This window comes from Callorhinchus milii, unplaced genomic scaffold, assembly GCF_018977255.1.
Source record: "Callorhinchus milii isolate IMCB2004 unplaced genomic scaffold, IMCB_Cmil_1.0 Scaffold3, whole genome shotgun sequence".
NCBI classification, from domain to species: Eukaryota; Metazoa; Chordata; class Chondrichthyes; order Chimaeriformes; family Callorhinchidae; genus Callorhinchus; species Callorhinchus milii.
Window position 1 is genome coordinate 14,179,160 of NW_024704744.1, and position 22,494 is coordinate 14,201,653.

General features: G+C 39.9%; 1 long non-coding RNA gene across 1 annotated transcript in view; it reads right to left on the bottom strand.

Moving 5' to 3' along the window:
- Positions 1-21,140, bottom strand: part of LOC103185973 — a 29,182-nt gene extending 8,042 nt beyond the window's left edge. Inside the window, exon 1 of the long non-coding RNA XR_488699.2 lies at positions 20,801-21,140. This is a non-coding gene — a long non-coding RNA (uncharacterized LOC103185973). The remainder of the gene's footprint in view (positions 1-20,800) is intronic.
- Positions 21,141-22,494: the final 1,354 nt, after the last annotated feature.

Consider the following 22,494-nt stretch of genomic DNA (forward strand, 5'->3'; position numbering starts at 1 on the left):
CCACCACATGTCTCGGGCATCAGTACAATTCCTTTTGACTGCTTCACTCCGATCCTGCAGAGAACTGGTGGTTTGGGCACAAAACGAATCTATGAGTAGCTCTACCACACAAGGGCCTTGAACATGTGCTGGCAACTTCATCAGAAGGCGAGAGGTAGAAAGGAAGCTGGTGAGGACAGCTGTGACCGAGCCCCTAGTGCTCCTGTGGGTACAAAATACAACTTATGGTGTGAGACTTAATGGAACTAGCCAACAGGAGCACGTAAATACTAACAGAACAGACAGAATTTTTCTCCATCTTAAATGTTTATCTGTATATTTGTCCTTAGTTATTACAATTCTGCATTGTTTCAGATATATATTTTATAGATTTTACAGTAATCTGAGATCATAAATCTTTCAATATTTTATCTTTCTTTTCTCGCTTCCCTGAGGAACTAATTTCACATGTAAACACGTGTAAGTCAAGATAATGTTCTGAATCAGTGGTAATTATATTTTCAACACACAAATTTCAGTGAAGTATATTTAATGCATTTAAGGCACTTCACCTAACCCATTCTATACAAGTTGCCTGTCCAGAACCTTGGCATTTTGTTTGACCCTCAACTCTCCTTTAAAACTTTCATCCAGACTATGGCCATATCCCGTTTTCTTCATCTCTGCAACATTGCTCACCTCCACCTCACCCACAATTCATTCAAAACCATCATCCATGCCTGTGTATTGCAGACTCAGTTTCTCCAATGGCCCTCACCCCTCTTGAGCAACCCTCCACCCACCACTCTGCGTCCCACCCCCCCCCCAGGTTCAGACTCACACTGTGTGGTGATCCTGATGTAAGTTGCTATGTAAATATAAATCATTCTTTCATACAGTCTCTTTTCTCTCCTCTAACTGAATGATTAAGTATAAGTTTGACTGAAATCCAACGGTTTTCTCACCATTTGGAAAAAAAGCCATTACAAATTTTAGAAAATGCATTTTTTTAAAAGAAATGTTGAGTTAATTCCAGTGAATTGCATTAGACATCTTCACCTGGATTTATCTTGCTCCTTAATAAATATTATAACAAGTATTTTATACTACTTGTATTTTCAAAGGAGGAAACTTTTTAAAGCAAGATGACTTTTTAAACACAGGCATACTCAAAACAAACATACCCTTGCTTAAGTGAACATGGTTGAGCTTTTGAGCATTTTCAGAAGTGTGTATCAAACTTCATTTGAAAGTATATTCCATCTTTTTTTTAAGCATTGTGCATCAGACTTTCCTTTTTGACATCGATAGATATAATGTACAGCAAGGTTGATTTGTTTTCAGAAGAAGATCAACTAGTGGCTGAAAGAAGCCAGCAGGGGAATCCAAATTCACTTGCCTCCAGTGGTGCTGCTCGCAGCAACCTATTAGCATTAATATTGAGTATGCTTTACAAGCAGAGCGTAATGTTTTATTGGTGTAGATTGGNAAAAAATAAAGACAAATGTGTAAGTTCTGATCCTTTGCCTAAAACCAAATAAAGTTACATCCTATCACACTTATTCCAATATATGTCATAACATTTGCACCTTGGTATATAAAAAAACAAAGCGATTGCAAACTTTTTCACTCAGGGGAAAAAAAACTTTAAAATTCCGTCTCCATTTAGTCAGAAGGGATGTTTTGCTTGATATGTGGCCAATGCAGTTTGCAGTGGGGAGAAAAGAATAATGAGCAATCAAATCCCTTGTGTCTCCACAGCTTGTGTCCTCACACAGAAAATGATTGTAATGAGCTCACGGAGTCGTGCATTTAATTATTTTATATTCAGTTATTTTTGGTTGCTACTGAATATTATTTTTAAAAACAGTAAAATAACTGTTGTCATAATGTCCCTGAAAATATTGTATTTCCGGGTGTAGAACTTATTTTTATTCTGGGTTTACACTTAGGATACAAAATACACAGACTCTATACTTTACAATATACAGTACAATACAATGCAATACAAAATTACATTTGTAAAGCACCTGTCACATCGGGAGACATCCCAAGGCTCTCATCTAGGACTTGATGTCTGACAGGCAGTCTGTCAGGACATCAGTGGTCCTGGGTTCGAGGGTGGAGGCAGAGAGATAAGAAAGATCTCTTTCAGAGAGCTATATTCTTTGCAGCACTTTGGGATGTCCCCCAGGCATTATATCAAATGAAAGGGCTATTATTATTGGTTATAAACCACTGGCTGCAGAGACTTGTTCTTCTATATCTTTTACTACCCGTGTGCAAAAATGGTATAATTGCCTGACACATATGATGGCAACCTACTCATATTGCAATGGTATCAGCCGTTCCACGCACATATGAGAGTAATCACAGATACACCGGATGATCAGATTCCAGGAATGAAAGAGGCATTCAGCTCCTGATCATAAGCTGCTGAGCGAAGGGAGCAGACAGGTTTGGTATGGGGTTACCAGGTCACAGAGTAGGTAGGAGCAAGGCCGTGGAGGGCCTTGAAGGCGAGGATTTTGAACTCTATCCTGTGGGGGATGGCGAGTCAGTGGAGCCGGACAAGGGTGGAGGTGATAGGGTCATGGAGCCTGGTGCGAGAAAGAACACGAGCTGCAGAGTTCTGGGTGATCTGCAGCTTGTAGAGGGAAGAGTTGGCGTAGTTGAGCCTGGATATGATAAATGTGTGGATGAAGGGAGAGACAATGGTGGAGCCGGGCGATGTTGCGAATGTGGGGGAAGGCAGAGTGGGTCACGGCACCGATATGGCTTAAGATGGGTTTGAAAAGTGAGATGGAGGGGCCAAGGTGGAGGGGTTGTGGAATGGAGTTCCCAGAGACCAGGGACAGAATGGCTCAATAAAATGTCGAAAAGAGAGCTTACATTTTTCTGTAAAGTTGGTATAGTGTTGTTTCTTCCCAATCCCTTTTAAATTATCTGAATGTTTGGCACATGATGTTCAACAAAGGTTTTATCTTCATCCAAAGCCTGGGAGTGGCTGTATTTACCATCAGTTCCCAAGAATCAACAAAGTGGGGCAGTGAGATCATTTGACTATACTGCTACCATGGTATGGTGCTTTCTCACTGACCCTGACTTGCGAATAAAACAATATAGTTTTACAGCTTTCCGACAAGCAACGCATTCACTTGTACACAATTGCAGGCTCAGGGAAAGGGCACTGGGTCATTGCTGTGTGGTTATCACTGCTGAATTAGCAGCCTGTCAGGTAATTCATACTTCTAGACCTTTGATTAATACGTTATTTTTTGAGGGTGGGAGCGGGTGGAATAGAGACGCAGAAAATAACAACTTTCAGAAAAACGGGTGCGATTAAAGTTCTCAGAACTCTAGACATTGTTCTAAGTTCATAATACTTCCTGATAAGCTGCTAATTCAGTGCTGACAACCACATAGTATTCAGCAACAACAACTTATGTAATGCTCTTCACATAGAGTAACATCTCGGAGTGCTTTACAATAACAAGAATGGACACTGAGCAGGGAGAGCAAGCATATTGAGACGTCCTCCTCAAATAAGGCCAAGGGGGAAGTCACCATAGACACAGTAGAAGAAGTAGAATTTAGAGCAGGATATGAAGACGGATACAAAGTGGAAGCTCTTTTTACAAAACTGATACCTCAAGGCAATCAACCAACCTGTGCAACACACAGAAAGTGACATCAGTGGTGACCTGATGACCTGAAAGCAACCATTCTGTAGCATGGAAACCTCACTTGCAGCATGGGATGAGTCCACATCAGACCAGCACTGTAGGGAGTCTGCACTCAACTGGGATGTCTGTATGTAATAATAGTTCTTTTAATTCTTCCATTTGAAATAGCCCCTTGTGTCAGGAAGATGTCTCAATGTCCTTCACAGGCAAAGTGTAGTGACTGTGTATTTTGCCGAACGAGGTAGCCAATTCAGACACAGCAATGCTCATAAACAGCCATGGAGTGAATGATCAATTTTATGTGGAGAATTGTTTGCCAGGAGGTCGGGAGAAACTCCCTTCTCTTTTCGAATAGTGCTACGGGACTTTTTAACGTCCACCTGAGCAGGTAGACAGAACCTTAGCCAACATTGAACTTTGAATGGAGTTTTCAGAGCCGGGCTCATTCAGGGATTTATATTGCCCCAAACCTCTGCATTGAACTTCATCCCAACAAAACCCGTCTTACTTCTCGTACCCCTGAGGGCAATGCAATAGCATCACAAGTGACAGGCTGGACCACGAAGGGGAAGGCAAATAAAAAGCAATCAATTTAAATTAAATTCAGCAAACTTTCAGTTTTAATCTATTAGATACTAAATGGATTTGAAACTGATTTTTAGTGGCGCGGCTTATTTCCTATTGATTTCATCAAAAGTAAGTCTGGGGTCGCACGGTTTTAAATCAGCTCACTAAGTGGCTGAAGACACCACAAGAAACAGGGAAATACGTTCTTGTGTGTGATTCATATATAACAAAATAAATTGTTTTAAAGCAATGCTATTTTGTGGCAGTAAAGGCCACCTTTTGAGAATTCACTATGCTAGAATATGACATGGAGTTGAACATATTTTTACGTCTTATTGGAACTTCTACCAGTGTTCTTCGTGTTTCTCTGTTGTGCAGAGGTCTGAAATTCCATCTTATCACGTAAGAATATTTATCTGCAAGCACACGCTGATGTTTTATTGAATGATTGGTTAAGATGATGAACTTTTTTGTTGGAATGGCCTTTTCTCAATCCCTGATTATTCCTGCCATCATACTATGCTTAGTGCTCCAAGACGCTATCCTGTGTGAAAAGCACGATATAAGTGCAAGTTGTTGTTGTTTATATACAGTATATAATAATTATCCTTCCATTTTAATGTTTAATATATGCCTTATCACGTTATTGAGACGTCTCAAAGCACTTCACAGATTATATTGTAAAGTGGATTGACTGTATATTTTTGTGAGTGAAATGCGGCAACCAATTGCGCCAGAAGTGTCCCAAAAACAGTCATGGATTGAAGCAACTTTGCTCACTCACTAGATGCTAGTCAACAGTCAATAATTCCCTAAATTTCCTATAGACTTTCATGGCTTTGCAGTCCCAGCTTGCCCACCTCCCACTCTCGGAAGATAAGTCTGGTCATTGTATTCAAAAGTATGAGAAGCTCAGCGGAACCACTACAATTCTGCCCCAGAACCTCTGGTCCCATGTCAACCAACTGAACCAATTATACAATCTTGGTGAGTGTCAATAGATGTTAAAGTCACAGTTCCCTCAGTAGTTAAAGGCACTGACTTATAATAGGTATTGACTGCACTGATCAAGCTGATCTCAGCCAGGAAAGCAATTATCCCCCTGGGCTAGAGTAAAAGAAACAATAGGGAACACAACTACAAATTGTGTATGTGTGGAAATCACAAGTGATGGCAGAATATGATACCATCCACAGTCAAATACCATGCTGCCACTCACTGACTAAACCCACATGTGAAGAATGTTCATGATGGTCACTTGGACAAAGTACAAAAGGACCGTCTATGTCTGTAGAACAATACCAGAGGAGTGAATCAGTCAGTGCCTTAGGAGAATAGAAAATTGGTTTCAATAGTTAAAAAGCCCCCAGCTTATTACATCATTGAAATGTCTCAAGGCACTTCACAGGTTTTACTGTAAAGTGTAGTGACTGCATTTGTAGGCACACAATTTCTAAACACAACCTCCCATAAACAGTCACAAAATGGATGATGAGTTTTATCTGGAGGATTGTTGGCCAGGAAACCAGGAGAAATCCCTTTTTTTGAAAATAATACTGTGGGATATTTAACATCTATCTAAACATGAAACAGAACTTTGGTTTAAGGTCTCATCCAAAATATGGCACTTCATACAATGCAGAATTTCTCCAGGACTGCATTGGGGTATCTGACTAGTGTTTAAGTTCAGAGTGCTTGAACCCACAACCTTGTAGCAGAGGCAAGAGTGCTAGCAACTGAGCCAGGCTGACACCTAGTGATGTGATATAACATAAGAGACCTGTCATAAATCAGATCACATGGGCAAATATGAATTATTCACTAATCTTTTCCGTTACATACACTAGAGTCAAAATAAATAAATATCACAATCACCAAAAATAGTTAGAAGCAGTCGATAGTTAATCTTCAGCAAAGCGGGGGGTGGGGAGCACTTTACTCTGAATTCCATGATACCTATTGACTGCTATTGATCTCATTTTGGGTCGATGAGATAATTATCACCTAATACCTTCGCATGCCAGAATTATGAAAATGCAACATTTCATTACCGATGTGACATTACATTGAATCTGTTAAGAATCGATAATTCTCGACTGGTTTCCAGTTCTAACCTAATAATAATTATAATAATCCTTACATTTTGCTTCCACTAACGAATATGTCAACAAGTTTCAACAAATTCTAGAATTTGAATGATCACACATGCACTTAATTACAGGTAAAGCAGAATCTAGATCAGCCTGGACTGTCTGATATTTGTACAATCAACCAAACGGGCCATAACCAAGGTTATGAACAATCCATGTACAAAACAACCAAACCGAATTCGTATCTCTTTCTTAGTTAAATTTTATTATGTTCATGAAATAATAGTACTTGTATTTGCTGTGTTATGTCAAAAACAAATGAAGTATTTTTTGTCCTTGTTCGTAAATTATTATCATGGGAGGAAACCACCAGAGGCCTGAAATTAAATCAAGTCTTAGCCTGTGAGACCAAGTTGTCTTAAAATTTATACTGGTAGAGAATTGTGAATCATTCTGAAATTCAATCTTAATTTGGGACCCAGTTTTCCCAATTCTTACTGAATTTAAGAATTGGACACAATTCTGTGGAATTGTGTTAAAGATCTTAAAATTTAAAGGAAAATTTGTCTTAAAGGCTTTATAAAACTAAGGTGATATTAGTTTCAGGCCTCAGGAGAATTTCTTGTTCTTCCTCAAATGGTTTAATGCGATCCTTAGCCAGCTGCAGAACCATGAAGAGGTTTTAGTTAGGTATCTCATCCAAAGGGTAGTACCTTCAGGGTTCCTCAATACTGAAGTATTGAGTCAGGCTATATTGTGAGGTTATACCCTGCTATGATGCTTGAACCCCTGACCTTCTAACCCTGAGGTGTGAAGTGCTATATGCTGAGCTAGACTGACACATCAAGTGCTTGCAGGTATTTTTCAAGGATGTTAAGAAAGTGGCACAGATTAAAAACAAGCGCTGCTGTCTGATGTCAGACATATGGCTGTCAATCGCACTGCTCTCAGCAATACACATTTCATCCTCAGCTGACTTTGTAGGAAGCTCAGTTTTCAAGTTATTAGTGAGATCTCACCACTAACTTTTCCAGACTACAGAGTGAAAAATGCAACTTTTCATAATAATGTGATATCACATTGAATCTGTTAAGAATCGATAATTCTCATCTGGTTTCTAGTCCGAACCTAATAATAATTATAATAATCCTTATATTTGATATGGCGCCTTCACCTCAAGAGGATATTTCAAAGCATTTCACAGGATATACTGTGAAGTGGAGTGACTGTATACCTTGTGGGTAAACATTCCACTGACTGGCACAATGGTGATAATGGCACAAGATCACAAGATTGATTTGGATGAAGAAGGCCCTTTGACCCATCTGATCTCATCCTTCTAGAATAACAACACTACTTTCCTCCATCGCAGCGCCAAGGATTATTATTAATATATGATTATTACATGAAATGAGCTTGGCCCACCTCAGTCTTCGCCTCTTGTGGCCATAGGAATGCAGCAAACTACCACAAAAGCAAACTGCACTCAGAAAACATAAATGAAAGCTGGTTAAAAAATTGGAGGTGGGGATGACATTGGTATGTATGGGGGTGGTGGGGTCCATTATTAGTGTAAGTGTAAGAAATAAATCAACAAGAAATTTAAATTGAGTAGCCAACTTGCAAACAAGAATAAAACAAGGGACTTCCTTTAGTTTGTGTAAAAAAATATCCTTTATTTTGATCTTTCTTTGGGTCCCAGTAACTTCCCACATTTCCAGGCAGCACTTTTGTCTCACAAGGCACTGGAGGAACAAACAATGATCGAGATCACTGGCTAATGCACGTTGTGTTTATAAATCATTTCTGACGTGAGTCACAAATCCAAAATTGAAAATCAGGAGTCCTGTAGCTCAGAGGTTAGAACTCGCCTCGCAAGTGAGATACCTGGGTTCAATTCCTGACTGGGCGAAACCTTGGGCAAGTTTCCTTATTCCACACCCCTGATAATAATCCCTCAAACAAAAAAACACAATAATAATTTGATCACTCAATCCACTGTTTGTGGGACACTGCTGTGCACAATTAGCTGCACGTTTCGCCCACACAATATACAGTTAATTCAGTTTACAGTATATTCCGTGAAACGCTTTGAGACGTCTAGAAGACATAAAAAACGCTATATCAAATGCAAGGATTATTATTGCTATATGTTTCAAAACAATACCAATTGCGTCATTAGCAGTGCAGCTTCGGACGGATAAATATTTGCAGCACCATTTTATTTTAAATAAAAGTTTTAATGACATTGAAGATGCTGAAAGACTTGTGGATTTCAAGCCATCATTTTACAGTGAAGCCATGCAGTTGATTAAACTAGCAAATTAAAATGTTCAACAATAGGAGTGCTTCTCAAGACAGATTCGGACCTTCTGAATCTTGAAACATCTATAGTACACTGTAACCACCCACTGTATCACTTAAAAATGATATCCGCACCACGCATAGTTGGATTGAGCTATTTTGCCTGGGTTACATTTACATATATGTTATTTGGGTATTTGTGGGTATGGTGGCCACATACACAATACTATATGTCCATCAGAGTTTTGCAAAGTGCTGACACAGTCCTTGGATATTGGGTGTTTTAAATACACTGAACACTTGTAATCTGCTTTATCCTGGCCTTATCTTCTGATTTATTAATGAGGGGATCTGATGATGTGCTCACAATGAATGGATTACACACATCAGGTGGGAACAGTCTGCTGGGAGCCCATACAGTACCTTCAGACTTTGCTGCCCTCTTCTGACAAAATAAAATCCTCCTAACTAGCGAATAATAAGTTCTTGTAAATGATTTAAATTATTTGAAAAATTCTCAGGTTCAGATCTTGTGAATGTGAAAATGTGTATTTGCTGCGCATTTATGCTTTGAGAGTAAAGGAGTCCAGAATGGACAATATTTGGTGAAATGCAAATTTCCAATTTCAGATAATTTCTCTATATGTGTCAGCTTGGCTCAGGCTGTAGCACTCTTGCTATATCCAGTCAGTGAGTTTATCTCCTAGTCTACACCAATACTTTGGTTTAGCATGGGAGGTGCTTCCACTGTCAAAGGTGCTGTTACTCAGATGAGATGTTAAACTGAGTTCAGCTTGTTCATTTTGACTCCAAGAATCCTTTTTTAGTCAGCGGGAACATACACGGAAACCCTTCACCGTGGTTAAAGATTCTAAAGTCACTACACTTTTCAGTGCCATGATACTGCACTACAATGGTGGTCTCTTGTTCTGTGGGGGTCCTAAATTAGCGTTCTCTGAATGGGTTGCAGCTTAATGGAGTGACTCACGGATATACATCAAATACAATTTATTTAATCACTGGTGCAAGTTGTGTGTGCACAGCCACCCTAACGGACTGCATTTGATTTCTAACTCAGTACAAAGTGAAAAGCTTGAAGAAACAGATTTCTCCATTTAAGAAAGAGCTGGTAATCGAACAGCAACTTCTCCTGCACCTTAAAATGTCTCAAGGTAATCACTGTCAACAACAACAACAAAATTACATTTGTGTAGCGCTTTTCACGTCGGCAGGACTTCCCAGGGTTATAATTACATTTCACAAGAAAGTGCAGCAATGATTTGCACCTGAAAATTCTCATGAAAGCTTAGAGGTAAATGAGCAATCAATCTGGAAGATTGCTGACCATAACCTTGGGAGAACTTTAGAATAATGTCACAGTATCTTTAACATGCGCCTGGAGATCTTTAATTTAATGTTTCATCCAAAATACTGCAACTCCAACAGCAGTGCAACTTCTCCAGTGCCACACTGGGGTGTCAACAACAACACGATTACATTTGTATAGCGCCTTTCACGTCGGGAGGACATCCCAAGGACATCAGACTTCAGCCTAGACTATGAGCTCAAGTTCTAAGATGGGGCTTGAACCCACAGTCTTGTAATAATAATAAGAAAAGTCTAAGAACAATCTTCTGACCCAGAAGGAAGAGTGCTACAAATTAAGACAAGCTGTCAGAGAATGGATGGGGAGTGCCATGGTATTAGTTTACTTCATTTTAGATTTTAGGTCTAGCCTTTACAAATGGAGAGACTGGTTAAACCCACAACAGGATACTACTATAGAATAAAAGATATATGATATAGTCTGTCATTCTTAAATTGCAAATGTCTTTCTTCAGAAGTTACATCGTGTTATTTGGTTAACATCGCTTAATCTCTTCAGACTGCAACTAGCAGTTTATTTCTGAGATTTTCGTGGGAATTTCCACTATTACCGCAGTTATTAGTTTGATATTGGTAGATATGAAGAATCAATTTTAAATTTAATTTTTCATCAGTTTCATTAAACTTCACCTATAACATAATCCATTCTTCATTACCCTTAGCACATTTTACTTTCTGGACTTATAATAAGATTTCTCAATAAAGTGTGGACCATATATTTGCTAGAGCCAGGGTAACAGTGCATGATAAACCTCATCTATATTCCGGTTTCACCCTTGCACTTTATGAAAGAACACCAACAATTTGTATTTATTTAGCGAATGCATATAGGATAACATCTTGAAGTATTTAAAAAAATGTTGAAAATGAAACAATTTACAGTAAGTAAATTGTGACAAACGTTTTATAATTGGTGGTCAGAAATGAATAGGGAACTTAAATGTGTCCATCAATATTGACACAAACAGTGCGGTATATATGGTCAATGGCTCTTGTGTTCCTGGGATTCTACTCTGAACTCAATGAGCCTTTGAGCCTTTTACTGTTCTTTTCTTTCTATGTATGTATGCAATGAAATCCATTTACCCGTTACATGAATCTAAAAATGCTCTTCCTGTGTCACCACTGTGTGATCATCGGAAACAGCACCTGCAACATAAATGGTATTTTCTCAAGGCTATCCCCTGTACGGCACGAACACTCGCTAAACTTCATTTGCTGAAGTCTGTGTGCTGTACAGGGTTGCCTGGAGAAAACACCATTTGCAATGATACAACAAGAACAATTTACACATATATATATACAGCGCCATTCAAGCGGGTCGCAAAATTAATGGTTCTCTCCAGTGGCCCAGCAGTGACATGATGGCTGAAGACCTTCTTTAGACCCATTGCCTTTCTGGGCTTCTTTGTGAATCAGTTAAATCTTTCATTGTTTCTGCATTGGCTCGATATTAAGATAAAAAACATTGGTGTCAAAGAGCACCACTAACCAACTAAATTCCTATTTTGATATACAGAAATATAGTGCAACTGGAGCATAATCCAAAATAAAGCTTAAATGAGATTCTTTTATGAGGAACTTTTTCACTTATAAAAAATCAATTAAGTAAGGGTGAGTTAATTGGACTAGATTGAATAAACAATCTGGCTCACTATTATGACTAGTCCATTGATTCCTTTGCATTTTTATTAGATACAGTATATGAATGGCTATAATTAACAGCTGAATGCAATGTATTATTAGGCCACTGATCCCATCTGAATTGCACAAGATACAGTATGTAGCTAAAACCAATGCAGTTAATTTCTTTTTTTCTTCTCTGACTCCTTACACACAAAGAATGATAGAAACAAACTTCATTCAAAATATAATCAGTTCCATTCAATCCAGACTGCTGATCACTGCAATCAAAATGATTTGCCTCCAGGCAGGAAAAACTGAAACATATAAGCAAGGGACTGATTCTCAGTTAAGTTTAGTAATCTCCTGGGGGAGATTCACTAGGGATTTTCTTCACTTTCCGATCCTTTTTTGAGTTAGTTGATAATGTCAGAGGGTAACCAACTTGAATGCCTTCTTTATTTTTTTGGCTTTGGCATATTTTGTGTTCTTTTCTCATCAGCAACTGTAACCTTTGTAACAATGATTCTGTGTGCTTTGAAAAATCTTCTGGCAAGATTGTTTTGTATTCCAATGCACCACAGTTAACAACGAGATCACATCACAAATGTGATGTTCGCAAGCTAGAAGTTAATGGTGATTGTCGCCATTTAGGGGGATTTTGCTGTTATTGAGATTAGCAATTCATCATTTCAGGAGTCGAAGGTGAATGAGTTTAAAGTCTGCAGACCAGAGTCCTATCATTGACTGGAATCAGTTTGGTAAATATTGCATTTCAGAACCCAATATTGCATCTTACCTTTTTTGCTTCAATTTGTCTATGTTCTAACTCAACCCTTATACAGTACGAAGCATCTTTATTACTAAACCTTGATAACTTTGGGGGATTGTGTCTTATTTATATCAAGGTCGTTTTAGGTCAAAATAACATTAACTGAATTTAAACAGCCTGTATTTTTCTGAAGATATTAAGGCTTTAAAGGTTTTGATTGTGAGTCATTTTGACACTGACCAATCCATGCATTAAGATTCCTGTACTTTGGGAGGCACAGTATTTCATTAGTTTGCAGATTCCATTGCAGCTTTAAGACAGAAATATTTGACAATAGTGGACTAAAAATATCAATTAAATAGTGAAACCTGACAAGCACTGTTTTTAAATGCATGGATAAGAAGCTCGGACAGACTAACAGTCTAGTCTTGCCTGAAACTGTTACTATATCACCATATAATTACTTTCTTACTCCAGGCAGCAACAGTGATACTAATAACAATAATCCTTGCATTTGATACAGTAACTATCAGGTTGGGAGGATCTCTCAAAACATTTCATAGGATTAACTGTAATGTGTTGTGACTGTGTATGCGAATGCTGCAGCCAACTTGCACACTGCAGTCCCACAACAGCCATCAGTGCTGCATTATCAGAGGTACCGTCCTTCAGATGAGACATTAAAACGAGCTCCTGCCAGCCTAGCCTGTTCAGCTGATACGAAGATCATGGCATTACTCAAAAAGAGAAAGGAGTTTCTCTCAGCATCCTGGCCAGCTATCCCCCAGATAAAGTTGGTGGTTCATTTCATGGCTGTTTGTAGGACATTGTGTGCGCAAATTGGCTGCTGTGTTTACCTAGAAATACATTCACCTAGAAACACACAGTCACAACACTTCAGAATAAAATTCTGTGAAGCAATAATGATTCAAATACATGACAAGGCACTATATCAAATGCAAGGATTGTAAGAAGTCAATGACTAATATTATCTGGGGAATTGTTGGCCGGGACAAGGGAAGAAGCTCCCTGCTCTTTTTAACGAGTGCCATGAGATTTTTAACATCCATCTGAATAAGCAGATAGAACCTTGGTTTAACATCTCACCCGAAGGGCAGCACTTCCATCAATAAAGCATTGGATTGGAGTGCCACCACCACTGGTATGTCAATTCACAAGACTGGGAATTCAACCTTCTGACTCAGTGGCGGGACCGCTGTCAACTGAGCCAGGATGATCGCTCAATGTTTAGTACTGAAACATCACTAGTCAGAGCTCTGAACTCATTCTATTTGTTCCAGTCAGGTATGTGCGTGCAAATAAACTCAATCCATTGGGTACAAGTGCAATCTAATTCCATGGTGTGAGAATGCATGCATGGGGACTGATCTCCAGACTTTAGAAGGATTAAGGAAGACACAGATTGATATTGATTTCTAACTGATACAGTTATTTTATGCACTTTAAAATAGTTTTTAGCTGTAATACAAACTGCACAAAGATTTTTTGAATCCCGGCTGCACTTGGACAAGCTGACAATCTATAATGTAACTGACACTCACTTCTGCTCTTCCAATTGTACCCACTGACCAATTCTCTCTGCTCAGTGCCCAGAATTATTCTTAAAAAATCCCATTCATGAATTAGAGTGGCCTAATTTATGGTATTTCTTAATGGTATTGCTTAAAAAGGAATCTGGATTCACGTATTCTCTTTTTCATACAGGATAGATGTTCTTTGAGATGTTCTCGAAATGCGAAAGGTGCAGCATCAATGTAAAATGGTGGTGCTTGTTGTTGTTGCTGATAATAATAATAATCCTTGCATTTGAAAATCCTTGAAAATGCTTGAAATGATAGAGAGACATCCGCATTGGAAAGAGAAAAATGGGTTAATATTTTGTTTAAATATCATTCAACATCCAGCACTCATATTGCCCCTTTGGTAGACTGAAAATTCATGAACGGCCGGAGGAAACAAGAAACAGAGTACACCAATCAGCACTGCTAACCCGTTCAGCATAAAAGGTTACAATTGAGCCACGTTGAACAACAACGACAACAGCTTGAATTTATATAGCGCCTCTAACGCGGGGTAGCATCCTGGATCACATATGTTTCTTACAAACAGTAGGGTTCAACATTGCAGAGATGAAGAATAATGCAGCATGGATTAAATTAAGTAAACAAATCGAGAAATACTCTCCAGAAAGTCCTCTGTGTCTTATAAATAACAACCTCATAAGGTGGCATGAAACTGTAGCAACAGTACCCGAATCAGTAAATCAGTTACAGACTATCAATCACTCCATTAAATAAGGTTAACAGACAGTTAGTGTGCTGATGAGTTTGTGCAGATAGTTCAGTAAATGATACAAACTAATCCCCATTCGTTAGTTACCTGAGCATTTCATGGTCATGGCCATTATGCGGGCATTAGATGGTAAACTGTTGGTAGCTAAACAATAGCACTAGATATTACTACAGAAGATTTAACTTTATTTAATGGGTAGCGAGCAGTAAATGGGCTTAGATCAGGTGCAGAAAAACACCAACACAGGCTTGAAGGGCTGAATGGTTTGTTCTATGCTGTAGCATTCTATAATTCCACAGAAGAACAGTTGAATGCGTAACTGATTAAAGGGTATAGGTAACACATCGTAATGCTCGAGTGCAAAAAATCTTAGGAACAATAGAGGTCATTCATCCCATTGAATTTAAAGCCCTCATCTGTACAACTATATGAAATGCCTCCAATATATTTATTTATGACTCGTGTAAATCAAATGTGTTTGCAACAGTCTGAAATTTGCCCCTGGACTCAGCACTTTACTCCTTCAAAATCGTCCCAAGAAATGAAATGAGATGTTGAAAGTCGTTCTGTGTTATCAGGTAAACCCTCTGGAGCTGAAGGAATGCAGCTAATTTCATTGCCCGAAATTGTAAGTGCAGTAGATATAATTAAGTCTCCGATACTCTTACCTGTCTCTGTTCCATGGTGGTCAATATAAATCATACAGTTTTTCAAAATAAATTAACGATGTGCTTGAAGAGCAAGACGCCGCTACCACTGAAGGAGAAAGACCATCTGTCAACACATGGTCGATGTACACTAAGGCGGTCACCATCTCTCCCGAAAGAAGGATTTGATCACATTTGTATCCAAACTACGTGTCTAGGTTTATGAATAGTATAACAGCTTATTGATGTAATTTTGATTCAATAAAGTACTAACATCATGTTGAGAATCTGCTGATCAGTGTCATTGTATATTACATTACATCCTGAGGAACTCTAAAACGTATATTCCGTGACACAATCAGATGGCATTGCTTCCATCTGAAGGACTCTTTTTTCCTACCAATATCTTTGTAAATGAATACTGAAAAAAATACTGAAAGTAGCATGGAAACCATTCTGGACATTCATCGTCTCAGACACATCTGTTTTCAGAGATTGTTCATTGGACAAAACCTCAGGCGCTGACAGCATCACCATCCAAGGCTGCACTCTCCACCTCTCAAAGCCGGTCAGGACCCTCGGTGTTCTGTTCGACCCTGAGGTGTCCTTTCTCCCCCATATCCGCGCCACAACTGGCACCGCCTTCCATCACTTCCGGAATGTCGCCAGACTACGGCACTACCTCACCCCTCACACTGCTGAAACTCTGGTCCACGCCTTTATCACCTCAAGGCTGGACTATGGGAACTCTCTCCTCGTCGGCCTTCCCGGCACCTCCCTCCACAAGCTGCAGGTCATTCAGAACTCTACAGCTCGTGTACTGTCCCGCACCAGGCTTCGGGACCACATCACTCCCACCCTCCCTCGCCTCCATTGGCTCCCCATCCCCCAGAGGATCGATTTCAAGTTCCTCATCCTCACCTACAAGGCCATTCACGGCCTCGCTCCCTCCTACCTCTCCGACCTACTATCCCCCTACCTACCTGCCCGTTCCTCTGTTCCTCTGGCTCCGGTCTGCTCCACATCCCCCGCCCCAACCGCCCTACCATCGGTGGCCGGGCCTTCAGCCTCTCAGCCCTTAGGCTCTGGAACTCCATCCCCCAGTGCCTTCGCCGCCTCCTCCCTTTCCTCCTTCAAGGCCGGTCTCAAGACCTTTCTCTTTGACCGTGCCTTCAGCTCCCCTCTCGACTCTCTACCCCCTCCTCGCTCCCTCCCTTCCCTCCCCTCACCCTGACCATTTCCCCCCTGCTCGGGTCCTGACCCAACTGTACAGCGCCTTGAGACGTCCTCCCGACGTGAAAGGCGCTCTATAAATGGAATCTTGTTGTTGTTGTTGTTTTGTCTCTGTACTTTTGCGAGACCTTATGGAGAATGGAAATGCCACTCGATTTCGGTGGGCACTGTTTTCCCAAGTGTCTGGTTTGTAAGACTGCAAGTACCTCTCCGTGATGGGAATTAAAATGTAACAATTTGAAACAGATTCTTTAAACAAGGAATCAGGAAACAAGTACATAATGCGGACTCGCAGGAACTTCTTCCAACTCAACTATTTATCAGCCTTCGAATGACACTTTAAACTGAAGTTCTGATCAGGTGTGTGTTAAAGATGCCATGCCACTGCTCGAAAAGAGAAGGGAGTTTCTTCCAAAATCCTGATCAACACTCCCCCAGACAAACAAACAAACAAACTATTATTGTTTGCTTTATGGTTGTTTATGGGTCATTGCTGTGAGAAAATTGATTGCCACATTCACCTGCATATATGTAGTCACTACACTTAATTGAAAAATAAAGTAGTTTAAGATGTTTCAATGTGCTAAGGCACTGTGTGAATTATAATTAATATAGGAGTAGAGTTCTCCCAAGCAGGATTTTTATGTGCATTGTTTATCTTCAGTTAAAGGAAGGAATTGCCTAGTGGGGAAAGGTCCCATCAGCGCAAGACTGAAAATTTGCAGATTTAAAACCTGGCCTGTACTGAGCTGAATAATCTCAACTGGGACACAAATACAGGTCCTGTAATTGTCATCTGTGCCATTGGGTAAAGTGAGGCAAAAAAACAGCCAGAATTCCGGAGACCCCGTATTTGATCATGTGTCTCAAAGAATGATAGTAGTAATAATAATCCTCAACTCCCAGAATTATTGATGATTACAACTTTAGGGTTGCTCCAATTTACACACACACGTTGGAGAAAAACAGCAAAATTAACCACCCACCTAAACATCTTCCACAAAACATTACATAATAATCCTGGCATTTGATATAGCACCTTATCGTGTCGTTGAGACGTCTCAAAGAGCTTTATGGAATATACTGTGAAGTGGATTGACTGTATATTTTGTGGGTGAAACAAATATCAGGTGAGGGCAGAATCTGTCTCATTTTGTTGGATCACCTGTCAGCATTCATTGTCAACCCTCACACATAAACTAATGGTTAATGGGAGAGGGGAGCCTATGGAATCATACCCCAGGAGAGGGAAAGAGTAGTCAGCTGCTTTCGAGAAATGAGGAGAGAGAACAATTGATGGATAAAGTATAGCGATTCTCTATGTCCTCTCATGATAGGTTTTGTTGTGCCAAGCTGATGATTGCCAACCTGGCTCAATGCCATAATAATGCTAACAGCACTACCTTTGCGATCAAAACGTATACATTGCTGAGAGATGTTTGCTAACTCCTTGTAGCTGTGACCTCAATTAAACTGCAGCTGTGCAATGCTTTTGAAAGTTGTACGATTTGTCACCAAATCACAGCATCTTCATGGTCTCAAATTGCAGGGAAGGAACAGCTGATATCCCTTTTACAAGCTCTACAAGGTTACTTGTTCTGATCCTGTTATTCCACTGTATGGGAGTAGTTTATCCAAAAATGAAAACAACCTTCCCGGCATGTTTACATATTACTTAAAATCATCTTGACAAATACAGCTGAGTCGGCCCCTTTTTGGAGGTAAATGGAACTAACAAACCAAGTAATAATAGTACTACAACAACAACAAAATTACTTTTGTAAAGCGCCTTTCACGTAGGGAGAACGTCCCAAGGCGCTGGACAATCAGTGCTTCGGTGATAAATACTAAATCTATTACTAAAGCATTCACCTAGCCTCAATCACCTACACAATAGTTTTCATTTTCACTAAAATTCTTTCTATTTCAGTGTGAACTTGGAGAAGACTGAATTCTTAACTTAGAATTAATAAATCACTTCAACCCAAATTCAATCAATTTCTGTTACCAATTTCAGACCTGCACTTTTTAATCTATTTTTTGTTAACATTACTGTATCTACATAATACCAAATATGCAACATATTCACAAAAGACATTTCACCCATAAATTACACAATCACCACACTTTACAGTATATACTGTGAAACGCTTTAAAACACCTGAACAACATGATAATGCGCTATATCAAATGCAAGCATTATTATTATATCTTATTGAAGCACTTTTTGTGCCACATTTAACCACTGACGTTCAATAGATTCAACAAATATCACACAATATACCATATTATCTTATTAAATTGAAATTCTTGGGGTACGGAAATAAATTGTACAAGACATTTGTTCAGAGCTATGCCAGCTCGAGATGTGGGAGAATGGGTTAAGTTTATCAATGCTTTGACCTGTTGTTAGAATTTACACTTTTTGTATAATGTTAGAATCATAATAGATGTTGCGAATGGGTTAACTTTTAAGTTAAGTGTGGGGGGCAACTGGACTGACACTCATGATTAACACTCAAGAGCAACAAAAGGCAACCCTCAAGAATAGCAGCTAACGAGCAAGTTGCTTAAACTAGAGGAACCTTGGTACCATCCCGGGATACTGATAAGAAATAACCAGTCACTTAAAAGGAATGTACTAATGATCCCACACCACAAAATAATGAGCACCAGATACAGCCCTAAAACTGATCAATCCTCTATCTTAGACAATTAGATCAGATAACAGGGGTCTTAAGGACAATGTGTATGTGTGCTGAGGCACGTGAACCCAGCATGATTTCGACCAGGTGACCTAATGCCCGCACCATGATTGAATGAACATCGGTATAAGAGTTCCATTAACTTAGTGAACGGGGCCGTCTCGGGTCGCGGAGACAGGGATACGGGAGATGGGGCCGTCCCGGGTCGCGGAGACAAGGATACGGGAGATGGGGCCGTCCCGGGTCGCGGAGACAAGGGTACGGGAGATGGGGACGTCCCGGGTCGCGGAGACAAGGATACGGGAGATGGGGCCATCCCGGGCTGCGGAGACAAGGGTGCGGGAGATGGAAAGCTAGAAACACTAAGACTGAGAATATCAGATGGAAGATTGAAAGCTGTAAGCAAGAAGACTGAAAGCATGAAGAATCAAGCTTGTGTGCTGTAAAGACAGTGTTGAACTCGAGATATCTATATTAGATTATTATTCTGGTGTTATTCTGTTATAAGATCTGTTGATTGTACCGGCCTTTGGTCTGACCCATTGGGATATTGGGGAATAACAAACGAATACTAATAAAACAGTCTGATATCTGGTTAAAGGAATTAGCGTTATTTCCTTACAGATTTGGCTGATTTTATTTTCTAACAATTTGGGATTCGGCAGGATACTCTGAATTAATACACTCGGCAGTTGACATATTTATGAGTCCGGTACGACCGTAACTAGTAAATAGTTGGGACGGTGGCCGTGGTACTCGCAGAAATTAGGAGTCCGGTACGACCGTAACTAGTAGATAGTTGGGACGGTGGCCGTGGTACTCACAGAAATTATGTGTCCAGTACGATCGTAACTAGTAGATAGTTGGGACGATGGCCGTGCCTGTGGGTAATTAACCGAGTGTATTAACCCATTGGGATTCTGAGTATTAAACAACCAATATAATCCATTCGAGCGAGTGTCTCTTATTTGGATTTTTCTAACACTGTGTAGGATTAAAGTCAGCATCTAGCATCCCGTGAAGTTACAGGTTATTTGCAATGGTTATTCCATGATACCCTTTCACTTTATTTTGTATTAAAAACCTTTGAGGACTGGATACACTCTGTGGCTTCGAAAATAAGTACACATCTGAGCAATGAAAGTGATTTTCTGTCAACCTGTGATGCTGAAGATGAAGTGTAGTGGGTTCCCATGAAGAGCAAGCCCTGTTCTCAACCTGTGGGCTGGAGCATTAGACTGATCGCTAAATAAGCCTTGTGGAGGCTAACAATTGTCTCACGCTCCAGCACCACAATCTGACAACCTTCTTCAAGGTCAACAGAAGAGTTAGTTTACCTCTGACATCCCTCCACTGTTCCAGTTAAAGACATTGTGGTAAAGTTTGTGGCATTTTATACACGTTCCTTGTGCGCGCACTCCCTGTGTTGATTAACACAAACACGTTACGGGATGCCACAGCACATGGCCTTCACAGTACATTGGTGATAACTGACCTGTCAATCAGGACTAGCTTGCCAGTGTTAAGGAAAAACCTTCTTTTGAATTCCAATCAAACACAACCACTGTTTGCAACCAGAGTGGTGTTTATTAAACTCCAGGATCTGTTCAAGTTCCCGATGGGCGTGGGCAAGTGAGCACAATCAATAGATTCACTAACAGAACAACAGTACCACGTAAACCCTCCTCGTGATCATCTACTTCTGCCTTCTAGCTCTCAGTCTTCCATCATTGGTAGGTACTGAACTGGGCGCCGATCTTGGTCTGGCACGGTGTCTTAAGCTTGTGTCCATCCAATCATGGTGCGGACATTAGGTCACCTGGCCAAAATCATGCTGGGTTCAAGTGAACATCTCATGGAGTGTACGTGCCTCACACACACAAACACACTGCCCTTGAGACAGTCTGTTATCTTGTGTGCTTGCAGGGCAGTAGTACACATCTTATCCTTGAGACAGTCACGTGATCCTGGGAAACTCATGAGTTTCAGTCCAGTTGCCCCCCACACTTAATTTATTATGATTCTAACATCATACAAAAAGTGTCAATTCTAACAGTCCCCACCTTGATACCGAATGAACATGAGGTATCACAAAACTACAAAAAGAATATAATATAAAATCAGGAAAATAATATAAGGTTACACAACTTGATAGTACAAAAGACAGATAATATAAAAGCATAGAAAGTATAAATGGTATATTAGCGCCTACATAACAACTAGACGCCTGGTTATTTTGTGCATATCTATAAGCTGCTAATAAGAAAGTATTATAGAGGTTTCCATCAAAGGGGTTATCATGGCAGTAAACATGGGAGTTCTGGATTAGTAGTATTAAAACGCCAAGCACCAGGCCTCCAGTAATTCAATCCAGATCCATATTGATACAGAAGATCCGGTAATTACTCGGTTGGAGCCTGCAAAATACAAATGTAGCATATATTCAGTCATCAGTTTACCCTTTTCCCTTCTTCACAGTTTTGAGTTGAGTCACATGGTACTATTTAGTCAATTTAGAAGACAAAGGCATGGCAGTTAAATATACTGCCGGGCTTGCCTTTTCCAAAATTTCAAAAGGCCCTTTCCATCGCGGGGCAAAAGGAGATTCCTTTTTCCCATACACGCGGACCATGACTTCATCTCCAATTTCATACTCCACATGGTTAACGGTAGTGTCAAATTGTTGCTTCATATTTTGTTTCGCCTTACCAGTGTTTGTAGCCACAAACCTGTTGGTTTCCTGTATGATCTTTAGCATCTCTTTCAGCCATGTCTCCTGCGTAGTTCCCTGCAATTTAACATTACCCTCTAATTGTTCGAGGGCTTGTTTAGTCATCACTACTGTACAACCTGGTAGCCTCATTAATCGCTTGATAGGGTGAAATGCCAATAGTAGCATGTGGGGTGGAGCGAATTGCCATTAAACATAGTGGCAATCCCTTCATCCATTCTAACACCAGGCTGCCCCCTGAATTGAAAATTCTTGCTCACTGCTTTCGGGCATTTTGTTATTCATTTCATGGCTGTTTGTTGGACATTGTTCTGCGAAAATTGACTTCCACATTTGCTTATAAAATTAGAGTCACATCACTTTACACTATATCCGTCTAGCACTTTGGGACATGACACGCACTACATCAAATGCAAGGATTATTATTTGGATTGCAAGGATTGCTATTTATTTGGATT